At 39.0% G+C, this 23,388-nt stretch overlaps 1 protein-coding gene across 1 annotated transcript in view; it reads left to right on the top strand.

The window, feature by feature from the left end:
* The window catches only part of MAPKAPK2 (MAPK activated protein kinase 2), a 111,739-nt gene that overhangs the window by 70,949 nt on the left and 17,402 nt on the right, over positions 1-23,388 (top strand). The window lies entirely within an intron of this gene.

Below are 23,388 nucleotides of genomic sequence, written 5' to 3'. Positions count from 1 at the left end.
TATTTCAGTTTTATTACTGTTACTGTCTTCAGGGTCATGTTTTGGGAGAAAGGCAAGACACACATTTACATGCTTAGGCTTACAGTCTTGGGAAGCCTATTCAGGTGTACTCAAAAAGCCCACCACATTCAGAGGAACTTGCTTCTTAGGATGGCAGCTTTGGAAATATTTTATGCAACTCTCGGAAGATAATTTGTGAGAGTATTCCTTCTATTTCAAAAACCAAAAGAATGTCAGGGTCACAGAGGCACAGATGACAGCAGAACTCTTTTTCACATCACCCTTTCTGAACCTGTTGTGATCTGATTTCTCTACTGATGGAACAGCTGTGGAGGAATTATGCTGTATTTCAGAGGTCATCTGAAACACCTTGAGATGTTTCCTTTTGAGTCAAAGTTTTAAACTAGTCATTTAGCTCTACGGTTCTTCCTGCTACCCACTTGTTTATGTTTTTGCTGCAAGGATATGTCATAATGTGCGTTCAGTTCCTGTCGTGCTCTTACTGAGCCTCCCACCATAAACGTTCTTGTTAACCTTTTGGGAATGGTGATGTACCATTTGTTTCTTTTAACAAGATGGGGGAGGCTTAGTTGACATTGGAGGATCATAGCATTAAAATATATATAACTAATGAGTTTTGCCACAGAAGACAGCTTGGCCGGAAGTGCTCCCTTGTTTACACAAGCTGTTTTCAATGCAGATATGCAGGTTTTGATACAGGAAGGGGGTGGGAGAAAGCATGAGGCCCCTGACAGGTGGCTCCTATTTAAGCACAACTCACTTTCGGCCTTTGTGGTTCTGCAGAGGGGTTTTGTTCTCTTCTGAAAAGGCTCAATTGCTGCCACATCTGTCATTCAGGAAGAGAGACCATTTGCTCATGTTTGAATAAAACATTCAGCAGATGCCCTACTTGGGTGAGGATCTCAGAATTCCCTGCATTCCTCATGCACCTTGAGGAGTGTGTGCCTAACAACCTGGCTTTGGGTTGAAGGAAGATAAAAATAAGAACTCAGGTCAGTATTCCTGTGTGTGCGTCTAATAATAAAGAGTACTTGAACAACTGAATGTCTTATGATTGACATATCTTGTGTGCTGGGCATTCTGCCCTTGTGGTGGTTGTTGTTATATGCTGACAATGCCAGGAATGAGCACTCTCCAAAATGTCTTGTCCTCAGCAGCCCTGTCCAGATCAAGCCCGTGGCATCCTTTAGGGACCCAATCCATTTTGTATTTGGTCTTCCTCTTTTCGTGTTGCCTTTCCCAGCATTGTTGTCTTTTCCTGTCTTCTTATGATGTGCCCAAAGTAGGACAGCTTCATCCTTTTTTTTTTTTTTTTTTGGCTTCCAGAGATATTTCAATTTTAATTTGAACCAGGACCCACTTGTTCATCAGTCCAAGGTATCCATAAAGCTGTGCTCCAACACCACATAACTAAGACAAAGGCTTAGAAAGCTCCTTTTATCCCCTCCAAAACATATTTTGGCATGAACCACCTTAGTGACAAAAAAGTAAACCTGAAAAACTAATCTGGAGAACAGATAGTGTTGAATTTGTTCTCGGATTATCTGCTCAGGTGTGAAATTCTGTATAAATCTGTCTCTTAGCCTGAACTAATTTCAGAGTTGCAGACCGATGAAAATAAAAAGTGAGACACACCTTTATAAAACTAGTGTAACTAGAGAGTGAGACAAATTTTTATAAAACTTACTGAGATTTTATTAAAAGGTGGGAGTCATATGCAAAAAATAAATTTTTGGATGCCTCTAGGAGAAGTCAAGACTGAATTGTGTGTTTGAAGAAGCAACTTTATGGACGCACTGTTCTTCAATATATAGTACCCCTACATCGTGTTGAAGAAAATGGAGCTATATGTTTCAAATGCACCTTGAATGAATGAATGAGTGAACAAACGAATTTATTTATTTATTATGGTCAGGTGACCAGCTCATAAAACATATTATATGGCTAAAATATACAAAATGCAATTTTAAAAAGTGTATAGTTTAAAAAATGCACCTTGAATTAAGCACTTAGTCCCTCCCAAGGTGTTTTCTTAATCATCTGGATTTTATCTCTGTCTTCTACACTTGTTGACATTGACTGATCTTTAAAGAGCACTGTGGGGTTTCCATGCAAAGAAAGAAAAACAAAACAGGAAGGAGGTAAATGGAGATAAATGATGAGACAGCTAGGTAAACCTGATAATAGAGCCATTACTGTCTGACTATGAATCGACTAACCAAGACTGGAATTTCCCAGTCTCATTGACTTTCTGAATTCTTATTTGCTCCAAATGGGAAGACTATCTCGAAATCTTGTTTTGGATGTGATATTAACTGCAACATCAGGGCTGTATGAGGCAAAGGGCAAGATCAAGACCTGCCTGACTGTCCTGCATGCATAAGCAAACTGGTATGTCATTCTTCATGGGCCTGGCGAGCTATAAGCTAGTTTGGTATCTTTGCCCTCAAACATAGCAATCAGGAGGAATAGTTGGGGGCTGCTGGTCCTTCCTCCACTGGTATCTGGTAAAGCTAGTCCTTCACCATAGCCATACAGAGATTCTCTCCACTGGTCTTAAACTGGCCTGGCAACCAGCCTCTTGCTGTTGCCCCTACTGACAATATTTTATATACAGTTCTAGTAAATTAGGCATGGGGAGTATTTGGCCCTCTGGATGCTTTGACCTACAATTCCTATCCAGCCCATTTATCCTGATTCAGGGAAATAAACTGTAGAAGTTGTAGTCCAAAACATCTGGAGGACCAAAGGCTCCTCACCTCTGATCTAAATGCCCTGCAGATAGTCAGAGGCTTGTGAAGTAAACTAAACTGTCAAATTCCCATGCTATGCATTTGGAGCAAATGAATATTTCAGATCCTGGCTTCACGGCTGAAGTAAAGTTTGGAGTTTTTACAACATGTAACTGTTATACTACATACTGCATTGTGTCAGTTCTGCAGATAATGGATTAAAGGGATTCAATCATGTGTAGAGGAAGAATAGCTGAACTTAAAATCATGTGAAAAATGCAGCAAGTCAAGTATTCATTCTTTTGTGTTTAGCTGAGGTTCAGTTTATAGTAGAGAAACATACAACAAACTGCTCAATCTTGCTCCCAAATTTTTCTGTGGCTGTACTGAACCCAATTTACTTTTTTTTCCTATGGATGTGATGTGCAGGTTGACAGTGGTGTCTGGACCAGTTATTTAAAAAACAAACAAACATTGATGAGTGAAAGAGTAGAGATGGGAAATGTAGCAGTTAGAATATTTACTGTATATCCTGTTTTCAAATAGAAATTGGATATCTGAGTAGAGCAAGAGAGCGTTTTTACTTATGGTAGAATTCATTTGCCTTTGCAGAAAAAATACCAGAGCAAGGAAATATGTGCTCATAGGCAAGTACCAAATGTTTAGGTATCCATTTGCTGAGTGTTGCTACATGCAGTGTTGGACCCAACTTCATTGGCTGTCTTATGAATGCTGAAAATAATAGTTGGTTGTGTCAATTTAACCAGTTGGTGTTTATTTCCTGCCCATCTGTGATGCTTAATATTTCAGCGGGTTTTTTTATGTGTCTCAGTCTTGTCAAGTTTGAAACACATACTATTATCAAAGAAACCCCCCATGCTAATTTTTGAATGGTGGTCGAATCTTTCTGTCGGACACCCATGCCCTTATTAGGGGTGAGGACGATGTTAGCTTTATTTATCAGATCATTTCCTTACTTTTATTTTGTTGGAATTGATGGAGGTGGTAGGTATGGGAGATACACTTTCTTCGGATTTTAAGAAGATACGAATTTCAAGGGGATGTGGAAGTGTGTGTTCTCAGGTTGCTTTCCCACAAGTGGTTCCCAAATGCTAAGTGACAGTTTTTATTACCACTTCAGTGTCTGGCTCTCTGTCACATCACTGTAAAATGTTGCTACTATTTATGGTAATGTATTAATATTAACCTTGCAGTTAGAAAGCATGTAAAATGCAAGTAGATAAATAGGTACCACCACGGTGGGAAGATAATGTCATTCCATGTCTAGTCATGCTGGCCATGTGACCACAGAACAAACGCTGGCTCTATGGCTTGGAAACAGGGATGAGCACTGCCCCCTAGAGTCAGACACGGCTGGACAAATTGTTAAGGGGAACCTTTACATTTATTAATAGAAGATGGAATCCAGTTAGGCTGATATGAACTCAGTGTTGTGTGAGGCACAAGTTAGTTCAGCAATTGTGGGTGCTTGTTTTCATTTGTATACATGTAAAAACAGCAGTTGGCTGGATAGGTGTTGCACAGAAATTCTGCAGGTATGAATCTGCTTTATTTTTAAAAGTAGACCTGTGCTGGCTGATTTGCACAAAAACAGTTATATTTGCTGAGTGTTCTGTTACTGTGGTAAAAGAAATCAAGTAAGAAAGGTGGACATATTGTATATTTCTAAATACTTATGGGCTTGTTGGCATAAGCTGTAATTGGTTGCAGTTCCCTGGGACTTGTCCATTGTTGATGCATAAGTTTATCTTCTTCAATGGATATGTTTTCTGCAGATGTTTCTGTTCACATAAGTGTAACCATGGCAAAAATGACAAGTGCAAATTAACTGAATTCTCATATTAGCTGATTGTCACAGATTTCGGTAGCTAAGAGAATCTGCTCCACTAGAAGCTTCCATGTTTGAAACTTACCTGTTCCATGCAGTCAGTACATGGACTTTGGCAAGACCTTCACTCTTCATTCAACATGGAAATAATCCCTCTGGCCCAGTGGAAACCTGGGTAACTGTCACAGTCTGTTCCTGCTAAGCCAACTCTTCCTCAACCCAGTGCCCAACAGAAAAAAAATTGACTGCCTCTCCGATCACTTGCCATGGTTGTGATGTATTACTACTGTCTTTTACCAGATTGGACCAGGACAGGCTAAGTAAATTATTTAAGTAGTCAGTGAACAATGTTGTATTAAAAAGCTCCAGCTCCAGTCACAGGTGCCTTTCTGAGGGTAACTGCATGAAATGGAGAACAAAGTTATTGACAAGCTTCTGTGATGCAATTTTCTCTTTAGTACAACTGTTGTAAGTACTGAAGCTTTGTCCTCCATTTCATTTATGCCATTCTACTGCTGTCCTGTTTGTTAAATAGGAACAAAAGGTATGGATTATGTAGCATGTGATTCAAAAGCTCTAATGATGGGGCTAACAGTTGTTTAGATAAAAAAAGGTCAAGGAGTCCGAGTAACCCAATGAAACATGCACAGAATTTTGCTTCATTACGCAGTATTTTTTTGGAATGTGGACTGAGGTAGTGTGCACTTTAAGCTAAACCATTTTTATGCTATAGAGATTCTTGCCAAGTGGAGAGAGGCAGGGATCAAGTTCTAGCCAGAAAGATATATCTCTTCCTCTAATTCCATTTAAGCTTACAGAAATATATTCCTCAAATTCTTTTGTGATTTATTGGCATTGCAGTCTTGAAGAGCCCGAGCCTGCTCTGAGGCCCTGTACTTCCAGTTTACAGGGCCTGCTTCCTCTACAGTTTTGTTGTGAAAGTTGTATGTCGAGTTACATCTTCTGAGTGGAGTTCCTTTCACAATACAGTACACTTCGGTTTTCATAACAGTAGCAGCTCAGTAATGTTGAGAATGACCATAACAAACCTTGTGATGTCAGTAGCTTAACTTTTCTTTCTAATTGCTTATAGGGATGAAGACAGACCCTTTGGCACATAATAGATTGTTATATGGGTGACAGGTTTAATCCTCAACGGGCTTGCAATAAAAGATGCTTGGGTAGATGGACATCTGCAATTAGAAACTGACCTGATTAGCACCTCCAAAACAAATGCACCAATTGCTGGAACACAGCAATTGTGGGTGTGCAACAAGCACAAGAATTGGTGTGACCCTAGTTTGGTGAAAACCATGATTCAGATGATGTCTGCTATGACTTAGATTTGAATTCATGTCTTCATGCCTCAACTGACTATCATCAGGAACTGACAGAAAGTTACTCCTTCTGCTTGTCTTGGCAAGATGAAATTTAAGGCATCATAATCACTTGGGGGGACACTCTATACAGCGATGCCTCGACTTACGAACGTCCCTACTACGACCATTTTGAGTTACAACCAGCTCTGGCTGCAAAATTTTGTTTCTACTTGCGACTGGAGCTTCCAGTTATGAACAGAAAAGGGCAGGGAAAAAAGATGGGGAATTCAAATTGCTTACAGTTGGTGGCGAAGAGGCTGCTTCTTTGTAGCTCTTTCGCCCCAGCAGTTAGAGAGTGTGCGATTGGAGGAGGCTTCGGACTGCCTGGTAAGGTGCTGCTTTCTGCTTTTTAAAAACTCTTCTGGGTGGGTTTTGCAGAGTGGTTTTGGGCTGGCTAGTGGGATTACGTTTCTATGCTGTGGTGGGTCTTGCAGAGTTTTTTTTGTTTCTTAGATTTGTTTTTTCCCCCATTTCCGATGGGTCTTGCACTCTCTGTTTGCTTCTTGGTTTTCTTTTCTTTTCTTTTCTTTTTTTTGCATTTCTGATGGGTCTTGCAAGATTTCTTTGCTTTTTGGTTTGTTTGTTTGCTTGCTTGCTTACTTGTTTGTTTTTGCATTTCTGATGGGTCTTCAAGAGTTTGTTTGCTTATCGGGTTTTTTCCCCTTTGGCTGGAACGGATCAGTCGTGTTTCCGATGAGTCTTGTGGGGGGGGGGGGTTGGTGATTTTTTTCTTCGTCTGGGATGGATTAATTGCATTTCAGTGAATTCCTATGGGAAATGGTGCTTCGCTTATGACCATTTTCAGTTACAACTGGAGTTCCGGAACCAACTAAGTTTGTAAGTTGAGGCACCACTGTATTAGAAATCTTTGTTTATTTTTTTGTGAATAAATAACGAGTTTTAACAGTGTCTTCTTCCTTATATGCTTATTTTCTGTGTAAAGGGAATTCCTTTATGTACACTCCTCCTGTCATTTGTTTTTCCATCTACAATTTGAAATAATACAGCAGAGTTATACTTCTCACCTGCTTTTTGCAAGAACTAGGTGAAAAGCTGCATTATTAAACATAGAAGACTCACTGACCCCCATTTAACCCAACACATTGTATTTTCAGAAAGAGACAATGTTGCTGAGTAGATTTTCGTGCTCTTTCATTGCTCAGTCATGGGCAAAGCAGTGGTTGTAATCTACACTGACTAAGAATATGAAAATGAATATCATGAGGATCCTCTGTGTTAGATGATGACCTTAAAGAGAAATAGCCTAGGGAGGGGATATACAGCAGAGTTTTAGAGATGGCTATTAGAAGCTAAAATGATGTGTGGCTTATATATAGGAAGGATCTAGCACTACATTTTAGGTTTCACATTATAAGCATAATCAGTATGTGGAAAATTGCTGGAATGGAAATAATGTCATTTAAAAGATATTGCTCCTTCAGGTGACAGATTTGTCTTGCTGTTACCCCCTAGGCTGTCTTTGCAAATATTTTTGCATTTTTGGAATATAATGTATCTTATTATCTAAGACATTTGTATGGGGCTGTGCCTGATGACAGTGGATCGATAGGTTTCTTTAACATTCTTCCGCTAACTGCCAGGCTTAATTATTGGGTTGACATTTCAGAAATTCTGTACATTGTTTTTTGCATGCCGAATCTGTAACATTTCATTAGATGACAGATAGGCATACTTTTACAATAAAATCAACTTTTCTCTCCACACAGAATTCCATATGTAAAGGGGAAGTTCATTTCTTCTGCTGAAGCCTAGAGGCCTGTTCTTGCTCAAACCCTGAACGAAGGCCTCACAAATTCTCATAACCCTTACTCTCACACTGCATTTCTTTGGTGACCTAAATAACAGAAACTGTTTACGGAAAGGAAGCTGCTTACAAAATGGGCATGGCAATCCAGCCAGAGTGTTTTAAGCTGATGGCCACTTCCTCCATGAAAGCCACATTTAGATTGTGGCTTCTTCTTTGTAGGAAATCAAATTGAATGAGAAAGGGTCCTTAATGTTTGCACGTTTTTTTCTACCTAAGGAAAATGTTAAATTATTCCTTTTTAAAAAATGGGAGAAGAAAAAAGAATAGTATCACCAATGCCCTTTAGAGGACCAATGGAGCAGTAGAATGTGTGTGGAACAGCTGTTGGCCCAAAGCATAACACTGGATGACACCATTTATAGAGCAACAAGGGAAACAGCAAAGCCAGAATGTCTTCCAGCTGCTGTTACAGGTACTCTGTTTGGAAAAGTGTGGGCCTTGGCCACTGCCAATATTTCGAGTCTAAGCTCTAGAGAATTTCTGACACTTCAAAACCAAAGTTTAATCTCGGTTCCTTTCAGCCTTCTCCCGGCTCTGCAACTTCAGTTGCTCAAGTGGCTTCATATGCAAGACACAGTGAATGATAAAGCTGACTCAGATATTGCAAATGTTAGTTTCGTGCTACAGCTCCCAGAATCCAAAATGCTGACAGGGAGATTTTTGGAGTTGTAATGCAAAAAAGTAAGGTTTCTAGAGAGCAGAAACAAGAAAATCTGGAGCTTGAACAACTGTTTCCTTGTAATTTTTTATTTTTTGAAACTCCATCAGTCTTCATTTGTGACATTAACCCCCCCCCCTTCCTATCCTTAATTAGAAAGGTTATTTCTTATGGTTGTAGGTTTTCCGGGCTGTTTGGCCGTGTTCTGGAGGTTTTTCTTCCTAATGTTTCACCAGTCTCTGTGGCCGCCATTTTCAGAGGACAGGATTTAGAACCCTGAGCCCGAAAAACCTACAACAACCATTGGATCCCGGCCACGAAAGCCTTTGAGAATATGTTATTTCTTATATTCAGTGCTTTCCTGCATATTCCATTGTGATGCTGGATTGTTTGTGGCCTGATAGTCCCAAGTATACAAGCAGGCTTGCATGATAGGAATGCAAGTCTGTTGGTAACAAGCTTCTCTTTTGTAACTATGCCCCGTCTATAAATCATGCTAAACCATAATTCAGCTTGAGAACAACAAGCTACACTAAACCATGATCTTCTGTCCTCCAGTGTGGCCACAAGAGAATTTTGAGACCTTAAAAAAATAACTATAGTTCAGTATTATGATTATGAATTATGATTGATATTTATATAAATTTCATAATCTTTGATATGAATTTGGCTTGTCCAAAGAAACTGGAATTAAGTCAAGTCATAGTTTATCAGGTTTAGAAAATACACTAAACTGTGGTAATCTAAACTGGAGGTGAAATCCCTGAACATCTCTTTTGGAAGCCAAGTGGCAATGTTATATGATCTGGACCTATCTTCTGCCTGACTTATTTCAGCCCATTCACTACAGTGGACCCTCTACTTAAGGAAATAATCCGTATTGGAATGGTGGCTGCAAGTCGAAAAGTCTGTAAGTCGAATCTCCATTGACCTACACTGAAAGCCGATTAATCCCATAACCAGTGGTTTTTATTCTATTTTTATTCCATTTTGGTTTTTTTCTGGTCTGTAAGTCGATTCTCTGGCTGCAAGTTGAATCTAAATTTTGCAGCCAGAGAAGTCTGTAACTCGAAAAGTCTGTAAGTCAAGCCATCTGTAAGTCGAGGGTCCACTGTACTATGTTCTATCAGCATCCCTTTGAAGAGGATGTCTTCTGTTTTACACAGGCTGGAAAATGGAAGCTGATTTTTCAAATTTAATTTAACTGGCAAGGATGGAAGCAGCCTATGTTTGCTATATATTTCTAAACTTCAGAAAGGGCCTTGGAAGCCAGTTGAGTGTAGGCTGTAGTATGTCTCTTTGTAGTCTCTAGTATAACATAGCAGACGTTGACGTATTGTAGTGATGGTGAAAGACAACAGCATTTTTTTGAATTATGTGTAGTTTAAATTATGTGTAGTTTACATTAAGAGAAATCTTGAGAAGGTGCTGGAGCACGAAACATGGTGAATCAGTCAAAACCTCCGCTTTGCCAGTGCATTTGTTGCCAAGGATGTGGTTTGAGGTTTTTCTGAAGGCGGTCTCCCATGACTTTTCCTGACACATCCATGTTTGTCTTGTGAGGGTTTGTGACCTGGTACATTTGAAGTGAACAGGGCTTAGGGAGTGGTGGAAAATAACTGACCTATAGTGTATCCAACGTCAGAAACAAGTCTATGAATAATAATAATAATAATAATAACAATAACAATAATAACAATAACAACAACAACAATAACAACAAAACAACAACAACAACAACACTACTACTACTACTACTACTACTACTACTAATACTAATACTAATACTAATACTAATACTAATACTAATAATGATACTACTACTACTACTACTACTACTACTACTACTACTACTACTACTACTACTACTAATAATAATAATAATAATAATAATAATAATAATAATAATAGAAAAATATCTGGAAACTCACTGCTATCCTCCTGGAGTTCAGTTACATCTGGAGATACTGTGCGATAATCAGCCTGCTAGTGCTGCAGTGTTGAAAAATGAAATAAGAGGATGGACACGCAAAGCCTCAATTTATGTAATACTTTATACTTAGGGTTCTAGGAAATGCAGAACCATTTCTTGTGCTTTAATTCCTGAGGTAATAAACAACATCACAAGAGAGGGAAGAGAAAGGAGCATCAGTGTGCTAAAAAGATAAATTACTTTTACCATTATTCCCTTTCTAAGAAATTATAGGATACGTACTTCTGCTGAGTGAGAGGTCCACTAAAAGAACACTTCAAAGACTGCAATCAAACTAGAATTCCTAGGATTCTTTGAAAAGCTGTAGAATAAATGTGGTGCCAATGTCCCTAGTTTTACCCATGAAGTATAGAGCATGCACACAGAGCACGGACTGAGTTCCTATTCCTGTCCTCTGAAGATGCCAGCCACAGAGACTGGTGAAACGTCAGGATGAACAACCTTCAGAACACGTCCAAAGAGCCTGAAAAACCCACAACAACCGTCAGTTCCTTCTTTGTCGGCACCTTTGTCGTCTTGCACTTACTGGCATATACAATTCTAGCTGCAGTTATCAGGTGTAAGGTTAAGTAAGTCTGTTTTTTTTCCCCCGAGTGTAGCTGATAATATATTCAGTAGGAAGCTTTCTGGTGTCAAAGCAATTCTAACCCCTAAATTTTTGTCTATCATTTTATGAATCATTTCCCAAAAGTCCTTGGCCCTACTGCACATCCACCACATATGATAGAAGCTCCCTACTTTCTTTTCACATCTTCAACACTTATTAGAAACATTTCTAATAAGAAAAGTTTTTAGAAACATTTTTATACATTTTTGTTAATTTCTCTGGTGTTACATACATCTGTAAAACATTTTGTAATTTTCTTTTACAAAGATTTTTTTAATTTATATCCCGCCTATCTAGTCAATTAAGACCACTCTAAGCGACTTACAACAAAATATAACAATATAATTAAAAACAATTTTATATAAGGGGAAAAACTTTGGACAAGATGGGACAGACACTAGGAAAAGGAGAGAGGGGGAAAATCATTTTAGTATTTTGTTCCCAAATTTGTGACTAGGCACTTAGTTCTATATTATGACCTATATTTTGAGCCCATTTTATCATGCAATCCTTCACAATTTCATCTTTCCATTTTTTGCTCCATTAAAGTATTATATAAACCTTTAATCAATTTTTTGCCTGAGTCCAGCTACCCCTTATCCAAAGGTCTTTTGTCTTTCTGAAACCCTGTAGCTTATCTTTTATATATCTTGATTTCAACAATCGATTTATCAACCACCAATCTAAGATAATACCTTGTTTTGCCAGATCATCTTCGTTCTTAGATCAAAATCACTGTCTAATATCTCAGCATATCTCCCGTTTGTCCCTTGACATGTTCTTGCTAGATCAGAGAACACTTCCAATGGAGCTACCCATAATGATATCTTTCTGTAATGTTGTGCCTTAACTGTCTTCCAAACCCATAACAGAGCTCTCCTGATCAAATGTACTTGTTTTTTTTCTCAAATGTAAATTAAATATTTTGCATTGCATCATCTTGGTAGCATAGGTAGGCATATCATGCCCCTCAATTTTTAAAAGGCTCCCATTTTGTAGAATAACCCATTCCTTCACCTCGGACAGAGCTACTGCTCTGTAATAATTCATCCAGTCTGGTAGGCCAAACCCTCCTCTTTGGTTATTGTCCTGAAGAGCCTTAAGTTTTATTCTTGATTTTTTCCCCATCCCAAACAAAATTGGTCATTATCTTATTCAGTTCTTTAAAAAATCTTATTTTAATAATATTGGAATTGTCTGAAAGAAGAAAACTAGCTTTGGTGCTATATTCATTTTTATTGCGGCTATTCTACCCATTAGGGATAATTGGAGTTTAGACCATTTCTGCAAATCTACTTTGATTTCTTTCATTACTTCCATATAATTGTCCTTTATTAGTGTACTTTTTTTGGTCATATTATTTCCTAAGTACCTAACCTTACACATTTCTCACACTCTGAAGAGCCTTCTTGTTGCAACACCTTGTTTTTGCATCCCCCTTTCCATGGAGGTCTGATGGTACCAAACCTTGACAATATTTTCTTGTTTGCCATGGCATTTTGAGCTGGTGAGTCTGTTCTGTACTCTCATGGCCTTCAATCATTTTATTATTGTATATCACTTTTCATATAAATTTGTTGTTTGCCAGTCTGAGGTCTTTTAATTGAGGATAGTTTATGAATACACATATAAATGAATCATGTTTTTCAATGGGTAAGGTTGGACATTTCCTCCCTTGTACAAGGAGGTATTTAGTATTTAGACAAGTGGCAAATTAATATATTTCAAGGGGGAGATTCCCATGTGCAGTAGCAAGCCGGAGAATGGGCAATGCTCTGGCAGTGGAGTATTATTCTCCACTTGAATTCCAGTAGGATTGTTTATTAATTTTGGAGAGAAACTACAATAGGAACATAGAGTAACACACTCTGAAACCATCAAATAAGTGAGAAAGGCATCTAGTTAAGAAGGATTGAGCAGGCGTTATGTCTCCTATCCTCCTGTTCTTCTATAATCACTTTTTGTCTTACAGATTAAGAACAGCTTCCCTGTATGACTTCATGGTGGCTTTTCTACACAATAACCTGTGGCTTCTTTAATTAATCATTTGCAGGACTGAATTAAAGGTCCTGCTGCTAGCATTTGTGATGTGAGGGATTAGCAATGGTTAGTTTACCTGATGCAGCAATTTCAAAACAGATTCCTTGCAGTCTTTTTCTTTAGCCTAACTGCTTACTAATTGCCTCATATGGAATTCTCAAAGCCATCTAAATTTCTCAGCACAGAAACTATACCTGGTGTGAATTTGACTAGTAGTATTTTCTCCCTCAACATCAGAATAAAGTGATTCCTGTGGCTCTTGGCAAGCACTTTCCTCACCCAAAGAGTGATTCTCAAGAAAATAATTCTTTCCAAAATGTCCATGTTCTCTCTTAAGGCCACTGTGAAATATGATATTCCTGCTGTCCGAGATTTGAGGAGCATGTCTTGGATTGCTTCCGATGTACATTGTGACTTTTAGACAGAGAATGGACATGCTATATATGGTTCTTAGAGGCTGACAAAGTGGCTTGTTGTAGGTGCCCAGTGCTGCCGCTGCTTCTCTCAGGTTGTCATTGTTGCTAGGGATGGAGGTGTGCTGGTAAGACTTTACCTGCTGCCCCCTTCCTGCTGCCCCCTTTCCTATCCCTAGCTGGTTCGTGATAGGTGGCGGAACAGCTGCTTAGCAGGCAGGTGGCAGCCTGATGTTACTAAAGAAGCCAGAGCTTTGCCCTTCTGGTTTGGAGATTCAGGAAGATATGGCCCACAAAAGTAACTTCTCCAAACTGTCCAATTGTACGTTCTTTTCTAAAGTGGTTGGACTAGTCTCCCAGTCAGCCTACAAAACTGATGAAATCTGGAGAGCCAGTGCCTGTTTGCTTTCCAGGGGTTGAGCTAGATCAGTGGTTCTTAACCTTTGTTACTCGGATGCTTTTGAACTGCAACTCACAGAAACCCCAGTCAGGACAGCTGGTGGTGAAGGCTTCTGGGAGTTGCAGTCCAAAACTCCTGAGTAACCCAAGGTTAAGAACCAGTGAGCTAGATGCTGATATAGAGCAGGAGTGGCAAATTGTGGCCAGTTCACTGTTTTTATCTGTATGATCCCGCCCCTCTGTTGGCTTCAACTGATGGGAGTTGAAGATGGATCTATATCTCTGTTGGTTTTAACTGATGGATGTTGAAGATAAGTTTATAGATGCACACACACACACACACACACACACACCCACACACACCCACACACACACACACACACACACACACACACACACACACACACACACACACGGTTGCTTGCCTGTTGTGTACGGCATCAATTTCCTATAACTCCTGGTCAGACTGGATCTTATGTTAAATGCCCAATGTCCTTTTTGTTTTCATTGTGCTAAAATCAGAGTTTGGGGTTAATGTATTTATGTATTTATGTATTTGTTTATTTATTTATTTACATTTATAGATACCACAACTTAGTTAAATCACTACTTAGGGCAGGCAGTTGAAATAATATAAACATACTATACTATATCATATTAAAGAAAGGTGACCATCAACTAATACCAACAACATAATACTGAACAAGTTACTATAAATGAAAAAGTAAATAAATATAATCCAATGCAACAAATAAAAATAATAGCTTCAATGGGAATATTTAATAGGAATATTCCAAGTTTCATGCCATTTTGCTTCTCAGTCCCAAGGGGTCTTACCCACATATACCACAAAATAGCAATAAAGTAATAATTAACTGACGCACTGAATAGTTTTTTTCAGCCTTGTAATGAGTGACAGAGGCAGATTGCCTCCCCTATATCCCCATGCCTCCGTCAGCTCAGGTAACTGGATTAGAAGCATTGCTGGCTCATCATTCTGTTTAGCTCCCTTAAACGAGAGTCATTTATCCTTTATTAATCAACACAAGGGAAATTGTCTGTACCAGAATTCACCAATGGCACAAGATGAATGGAGTTTACCAGGCTTGGAAGAGAGGCTAGTTTGCCTTTATTTCTGAGAAAGAAAGAAAAATTTTATAAATATGTTTGAGAAACGTATCTTTTGAGAAAACCCTAGCCCATAAAAAGATCTCCACCCCATTTTCAAAAGCCTAGAGAGCCAAGCAGTAAAGTTTCGGCATGTGTGATATTAATAGCCCAGGAATTATTCCAGCTGTATGGCCTTCAAATGCGAAGGTCATAGTTTTTGGGCGGATGGCCTAGGGATCTCCTAGTTTCACAGGCTGCACATGGGAGGCTAGGCTATGACTTCCTCTAGTATCTTACAACTTTAGAATTTCCTCTACTGCTTATAGCATTGGTGTTTCCTGTTTCTGTATCAGATTTAGAACCATTTTGTCGGAAGTAATACATTCATCATAATCACAGTCCCTGCATAAAATGACATTTGGCTTTTTTATTGTAGTGCAAGATTTGAAGAATCTGGAATCGCAGTATCAGACAGGAATGTGAAAAATAATTGAGTCCAACCCATTACTCAGTTCTTCCACAAAACATCACTTCCCATCCTCACAGATGCATTCATTTACCTGATCATAATAATTGGTCTGCCTTCTGTTCTGCTCAATCAGCGTCCTCCTCCATAGATGCCGAGCAACAGCAGGTGGTAGCTCCGTCCTATCCTTTCACAGGAAATTGCTAATAGTCATAAGAGAAAGACAGCTGCCACCAGGCTGCTATTTTTCCTTAATAAGGGAGAAGTGTGGGGTTAAGAAAGCGGAAAGGTATAAAAGAAAGCCTTCAGTACAGCTGCAATAACGCTTTCATGTGCTTTTCTAGGCACAGAGGGCCCTGCTGTTAAGTAGACCGAGGCAGTCACCTTAGGCGGCAGATGTAGGTTGTGTGGAGAAGCAGCAACAACACCCTCCATCCCAGCCAATGTATCTGCTCGAGGACAGAGCTGTGTGTACCAAATTCAAATTGTCTTTCCTGTGCCCCCTCAGCTAGTCTGTTTTCTCTCAAGTACAATGCATTGTGTGGACCTATCACCAATGTTAGAGTAAGTGTCCATTGTTGGTCTTGTCAGCATCTCTGTAAAGGGAAGGAGGAATACACCCAAGACAGCATAAAAGTATTCATCCCCAGCCTCTGCCCAATACACTTCTTATTTGTTCACTGCTGACCAGCGTTAAGCATCTGTGGTGAGAAAACAAATATCATAAACTGTTATATTATACCTATCTTTTGCCTTTAAAAAAATCTTCAACTCACTTCTGCAGTAGACTTTCAAGTATAATTTTAGAAAGTACAGTAATCCTATGACTGTTCTATCTTTCTTTCTTTCCTTCCCTATTTTTCTTTTTTCCTATAACAGTGCTAAATGAGGACAGCTCATTAAGCAGTTTCTCATGGGAGGAGTCATTCTTGCTGTTACTCAGGATGTTTTTATTTCCATGTGTTCCACTAGATGCTGTCAAATGCTGCATGAAATAAATAGTTGTGATATGAGAAACCTTCCCCATGGCAATTTATTGCAGTCTGGGCAGTGAGGAAAGTCACAGTCACTGAACTGTGGTTTGGCTGACATGACTAAAAGGGGCCAACGTATATCGAATTGGGTGTAGAGTTCAGCTGCTAGAGAAATTCAGCTACCATTAACTACTTTTTAAGAAAGCAATTAGAGTGTACAGATTTCTTGTGACTGGTGTCCTGCGTAGCTCTTTGCACTACCCTATCATTAGCAAAATCAGAATAAAGTAGCTGCATTGTAGATGTAAGTCAGCTGAATGGGCCTAATTTATGCTGGCTGCACATTTCAGTCTTTCTTGGCACAGATTTTGTATTGTGGGGTTGTTATTTTGGGGCCGAGCATGCACAACATGTGCTGAAAGAACTACACAACACTGCTATTTCTAAAGGGTGCAGAGCTGTGTGTATAATTGTAGCTCAGATACCATTAGAGTGTGCATTCAGCAATCATCTGAATAAGGTCTTGACCATGAAGAATTCTTTCTTTCTTTCTTTCTTTCTTTCTTTCTTTCTTTCTTTCTTTCTTTCTTTCTTTCTTTCTTTCTTTCTTTCTTTCTTTCTTTCTTTCTTTCTTTCTTTCTTTCTTTCTTTCTTTCCTGCTCGCCTTCCTATTTCATGTGTAGCAAAGAACTTTGGCTTGCTGACCCATGAAATACCACAAAGTCCCAGTGATTTTTGTCGGTGTCAGCCCTTCCCCTTTTCTGTGCAGTTCCTGAGTTTTGACAGCTTCTGGAGTGTGCTTTGCTTCAGCCAGTTTTCTCCTTTCTCTCTCGCTTGACCCCATGCTGAGCGTACGCCTTGTGGCTGGCTGCCTCTGTCACATACATACTCCTTTGGCCACATGCTGCATTCTTTCCACAAGCTGTCATAGACTTGTTGGTCTGGCATTGCTGCTCGCAGTCGGGGCTCCAGGGAAGTCTCTTTATATCTGTCTTCTTCAGATATAAAGTGATTGTTCACTAAAGGTTTGGGGCTTTAACTTGTACCACAAAACGCCAACACGGTCATTTTGTCAGTAGGACAATGCTGCTTTCAACAATCCCCTCCCTTCTTACCAGATCTGGAAAATTTATCCACTAGACTACAATTCTCACAATCCATCTGATAGTCAGCAGATGCTGGGATTTGTAGTAAGAAAATGTAACCTTTATAGCTCTGCATCTTGCATTGTGAATGTCACACTGTAAATGCTTGCTTTTAACAGCACTTGCAGCTTCTTGTTTGGGTACATGCATCTAAGCTGCCAGTAAGTGAATAATGCCTACAAAACAAATTTGCATACAGATGACACGCTTGTCCCTGCACCCACATTGCTTGAAAGTGCTGATATCAATCTGCTGGTGAAGTGAATTTTAATTTTTGTGTGTGGTGTAACATTCAGTTCTGTGATAACCTAATGGTATGGCCCAGACTCAGGTTTGCTGCTTTAGTGTGAAGTACAGCTTTACTGTAGGAAAATGCTAAAATGCTTCCTTGAGAGCTTTCTTTCTACAACTAGGGAAATTCTGATGTGGACAGACGTTTTATTTGACAGTTCATAAGCCCAAGTAGCAGAGATGTGATGCAGCTGCTTTATAATGGATCTTTCTAAGGAAATAAGCCACAAACTTTGGGGACTGTGTCATAGTGTCTGGAGTGGGGGAGGGTAGATGACCAGTATTCTCACAGCATTTACTGGTGTGGATTGCAGTTACTGAAAAGGAATGACTAAGTAGGTTGGCAGCATCCATATCAATAATTTTATTCATCCATCAACATGGGGTTCTTATGTGTGTTGCTGTGACATTGTACCTACTCTCATGATATTTTGGTTGGAAATTTGCTTGTTCTGTGTTGCCTATTTATATTATTTTGACTTTCCCGTTTTATATGATTGTCTGCTTGAAGTAAAGGCCTTTGTCATTCTGTGTGTCGGCTGAATGCGTAGGGGCATGTTCACATGCGTTCACACACAGGCTGCATGTGTGTGTATAAACATGCAACCTATATATGAATGAAATGGAGAGGGTACCAAATCATATACAAAATTGAATCCTGCAATAAATGAAACCCTTTTTTTGCTTTCCAGTTTCAAAGTAATTAGGGCCATAAATAAGATAATGAAGAACTTACTCCTTTTGGCTTGAGAGGTTTTTTCCCCCCACTTTCACAGTGGCTCATTTACACAGGAACATAAAAATCTACTTCATAAACAAGTCAAACCATTAGCTCCATTTAGTTTTTCCTAACTGGCATCAAGTTTCTAAAGTTTCATTAGTATTATATATATATAGAGTTGTGGCCTCTCCCCTCATTTAACACTACATTCTGTGTGGCGGGAAGTTGTGAGTAGCGGTTGGCAGTTTTTATCAGAACGACATGCCAAACACTGATATGGCTGAAGAACTTAAAGGAAGTGTTCACATTCCATTCATCTGAAGAAGTGTCCTTGAACACATAAAGGTTATGAAAAATAAAAACTAGTTAGACTTAAAGGTACTGCAAGATACTTGAGTTTCTCTTAAAGGAACTGCATGTATATGAAGGGCTTTCTATTTATTTTTTCTTACTGCCTCCTTGTGTTTTGTTGTTTGAAAACTAAAAGGCAGACGGCATGGGCACAGTTGCAAAGAGGTTTGCATCCAGTCTGTACTCAATTAGACACACAACAGCAGCTTCAGGCTTGGATATCTTAATGCTCAGTATTTACAAGCCTGCAGTGTGTAATGAATGCTGCCTTGTTTACACTCCCAAACAAGGTAATGGACTGTTAGCTACACACAAATGTTAGGAAGGATGGTTGGCAGGACAGTTCCTGGGAAAGAGAGGAGTCGGTCTTGTTTAAAGCAACAGGCTCCTCCTGCTGGAGGAACTCTGAATGGTCCTGTTAAAAGGGAGACGTGACATATCCTGTAGGGCAGTGGTGTCGAACTGTGGCCCTCCAGATGTTCTTGGACTTCAACTCCCAGAAGCCTTCACCACCACCTCTGCTGGCCAGGATTTCTGGGAGTTGAAGGCCAAGAACATCTGGAGGGCCACAGTTCGACACCACTGCTGTAGGGTCATAGTAAAATGACCTTGAATTAGGGTTTGAGGTAAACATTCAGTTTTTGGAAAGGCACAGAAGGCAATCGAAATGATCAATGCTATAGATCAACTCCTACATTAGAACTGATGATAGTGTTTGGGGCTTTTTAATTTTTGGGAGAAGGTGAGAAAGGGGGAAGGTTTGATTAGAACAGCCTTCTGCTATCACCTGCTCTTTAGATGAATTGGACTATATGTTCCATAATTCTCAGTGGCTATTGATGGGATCTGTGGTACTCAACCCTTGGAGAGCACCACCAGACTGGAGATGAGTGATAGGGGATTGTGAAATGATAGCCATTTTTATTGATCACTGTTGCAGATAATGAGGATAGTGAGGTGGTTTTATTTCATCATGTTGGAAAGGTCATCCAGTGAAGCTGAATGGTGGGGGATTCAGGGGAAGTAAAAAATATTTCTTCAAAAAAAAGTTACATTATATTATTTGTTACCACAAGATGTTGTGATGACCATCACCTTAGATGGATAGCTTTAAAAGGAAATCAGATTGTACATAAATGTATCAGTCAGTGGCTGCTACTTAGGATGGCTGTATATCACTTCCATAATTTGGATTTATGCAGAAAATTATATTCGATAATTCACAGTCTATTTATGCAGAATATTTTAATTTTACTAATGTGATTGAGCATCCCTTTTAATCATAACATCATTTTAATATCCTGTGAGATAGGTTAGGATTCAAAAATAATGGGTGGTCCAAGAAATGTTATTCAGCTTCATGACTGAATGAGGACTGAATGAGGATTCTAGCCTGGCAGTTTATGATACAGTAGGGGAAGGCCCATCATGTGGATTAATCTCTGCCACTAGGTGGCAATAGGCCTGAAAATGAGATTTAGTTCCAAAAGAGTCAATTTCCCTTGTACTGTATTATGTGTACCAAACACATAGTCAAGATTCTCACTAGTCAAGGACTGGATTCTCCTATTAGTACAGTCTAATTTCTGCCTGTTGTTCTTTGTGTAGTGATTAGCTTTTTAAGTAAATGGACAGAAAGCATTGTATAGGAGAATGTTGCCAGATCTCCAGATTTCAAGCAGGGCTTAATTTTTTTTGGGGGGGGGAGTTAGAAGGGCAAATTTAATAAAACCCACAAGCCTCTTTCCTTGACTGCCTCAAATTTTGGCTTAATTACAGCTCCTTGACAACTTTGTATGATGGGGGTTGTGGACATTGAGGTTGCTTTGGCCCTCTATAGAGTAAACAATACATTCAAAGGAACAATACAGTATGGAGAATGAAACATATCAGCTTCCCTCTATAATATTATACATACACCATTTGGCAAATTATAGGAGGCTTTGTCAAAGTAGCCCTTGCTTGCAGGGTTACTAAGCATAGTTAAAAATTGAACCTTAGGGTTTCTTTTTCAATATTGTCTGATGTTGCACAATGCTCTGTAACAGATTTATTCGAGGAAAATGGAAAGCTTTCTTTTAAAATGTTTGACCCATCATTCAATAATATGTCATCAATATTTGAATCAGGTGTACAAAAATTCTAACTCCAGCTCCTGGCAGTGATCCATTAGCAAGCAAGCTTGAAAGCAGCTTCTATATTTGGTTCTGACTTACAAGTAAAACAAGCTAAATTTGAGAATTTAGAGCCAGAAGTTACCCTGTGTGACATTTAACCTTGTAGTTCTTGGTAATTAGGACAGGAAGCATTAGATTAACTTATTCCCTGCCACCATTGTATTTTTCCTACTGCAAACTATTCGCTCATTTGGAGTACCCATGAAAACTTGCATATTGTACAATTTTTTATTTTTTAATTACTGGCCTATAAAGGCATCACTTATTCTTGCACTTGTTTGGAGTGTAGTTTTCCCTTGGTGGGGTTGTTGCTGCAGTTGTTACTAGGATGGGAAGATATGGGAGAGAGCAGGATTTCTACTTCTTGAATAGATTTGTTAGAGGAGGAATATCAGCTTCTCATGCAAATTGCCCCCACTCCCCGTTATTTTGATTATACAAAGAGTTTCTGTTTTGCCAAATGCTGTTGTCTGCCTAATAGTTTGCTGGACTAAATTAGGTATCTTAATTTCCCAGGTTGCATTCATGCTACAATCTGCAGATCTGTCACACCACTTTGAAAGCATGCATCTAGACTCAAGCCTTCTGGCCCGAACCAAAATTTCTGGGTTGCCTTCCCCACTAGATGGCATGCTTGATTCTTTTATGTGCCAGACATGTTTTAAAAAGTCTCGAAGGCAGCCTCTTCTCACAGGTTATTGAGCCTTCACAGTCGAGCTGTCCTTTGATAGACCAATTTTTTGCTTGTTTGCTTCCTTGCTTGCAGCATTTGTTTATTCTCTTTCTGGTTGGCAGGGTTCCCAAAACAACTTGCACTAGATATTTTTTAGAAGGTTAAAAACATCCTTTAAAGTTTAAAAGGCAAGCCAAATGTTTGTTAAAAGCCATTTAAAAAACAAAACTAGTCTCAGAGACCAAAGGCCCTTTGAAGTGGTGAAGCTATAGCTGTCCATCGGAAGCTCAGTGGAGATGGGATCAGCCTGACTTCCCTCAGCAGGGAGTCCCATAGCCAAAGATCTCTACAAAGGGAAACCCTATCTTGTCTGTCCACCAACCTAGTCTTTCAAGGTGGCAGGACATGAAATGGAGCATCTCCTCTCAAACACTGGAGAAGTATCTGGCTGTGGAGCCAGAGTTTGGGAGTTTGATTCCCCACCATGTCTCCCTGGAAGCGTCTGGATTTGATGATCCATGGGGTCTCTTCCAGTGCTGTAGTTCTAAGATAAGACGATCTCTTCCCTCCCTCTAATATATGGGAGGAGGAGGTCTTATTTTTAGCCATCTTACCTACATTGTGTGATGGTTGTTTTTTGGAGAAGAGTTTAGAGAATATATATGTAGTAAAGGATGTTGAAAATTGGCAGGAAAACTAGCTATGGAATATTTCACATGAATTGGTGAACTGGATCTTTGTCACACATTTGCTTGTCATGAATATGGGATGTAGCTGACACACATCAAACCCAAACATAGAGATCCCATATTGGGCCAGTCACATCCTCTCAATCTGACCTTGCAGACCTGTTGAAAGAATCAGGTAGGGATAAGAAAAGCCATATACAGTATGTTGCTTTGAGCTCATTGGCGGAAAAAGGGATATAAATGTAATGAATAAATATTATGTCCAGTGGGTGGGCAAACACAGAGGTTCAACTATGAGTCGAGTAACAAAAAGTCACATGACTTTCTATAGTGTAGACATTCTAGTTAGAAATGTATGTTTTAAACATGTAGTTCCACTCTATTTTTGTTATTGTTGCTGATTTTAATTTATATTGTAATGTTGTTTTCATTTGTCAGAGGACTTAAATTATGTGGCGGTTATATAAGAAATAATAAAATAAATACAAAAGTGGATATTGAGAATATTGGATTTATATAATCACTATTGTTCAGGAGCTAATGAAAGCCTCGTACCCAAAAGACTGGTTTTCAAATGCGTTCCCAGCTATGAACTCACTGTTTGTTCTTGATTAATTAATACTCTCTTTACCTCAAGGAAGTTATCTTTTTTTATAAAAATATTTTATTGTATTTTTTCTACTTTTCTATCCGTTGCAGCCAGAGTGATTTATTACAATATGTTCCATTCATTTCATCTTGTTTTACACTCTCTAACATAATATTAATCTAATCTGTTCTACTTAAATCGGTGTAGATTTCATCCAGGTATAAAGAAGTTCCTGTTTATTTTTATCCAGTCTGTCATTTAGTGTATCTATCAAAATATCCAT

Source organism: Pogona vitticeps, chromosome 4, assembly GCF_051106095.1.
Source record: "Pogona vitticeps strain Pit_001003342236 chromosome 4, PviZW2.1, whole genome shotgun sequence".
NCBI classification, from domain to species: Eukaryota; Metazoa; Chordata; class Lepidosauria; order Squamata; family Agamidae; genus Pogona; species Pogona vitticeps.
The sequence above is the reverse complement of the archived record's forward strand: the minus strand, read 5'-3'. Positions and strand labels throughout refer to the sequence as shown.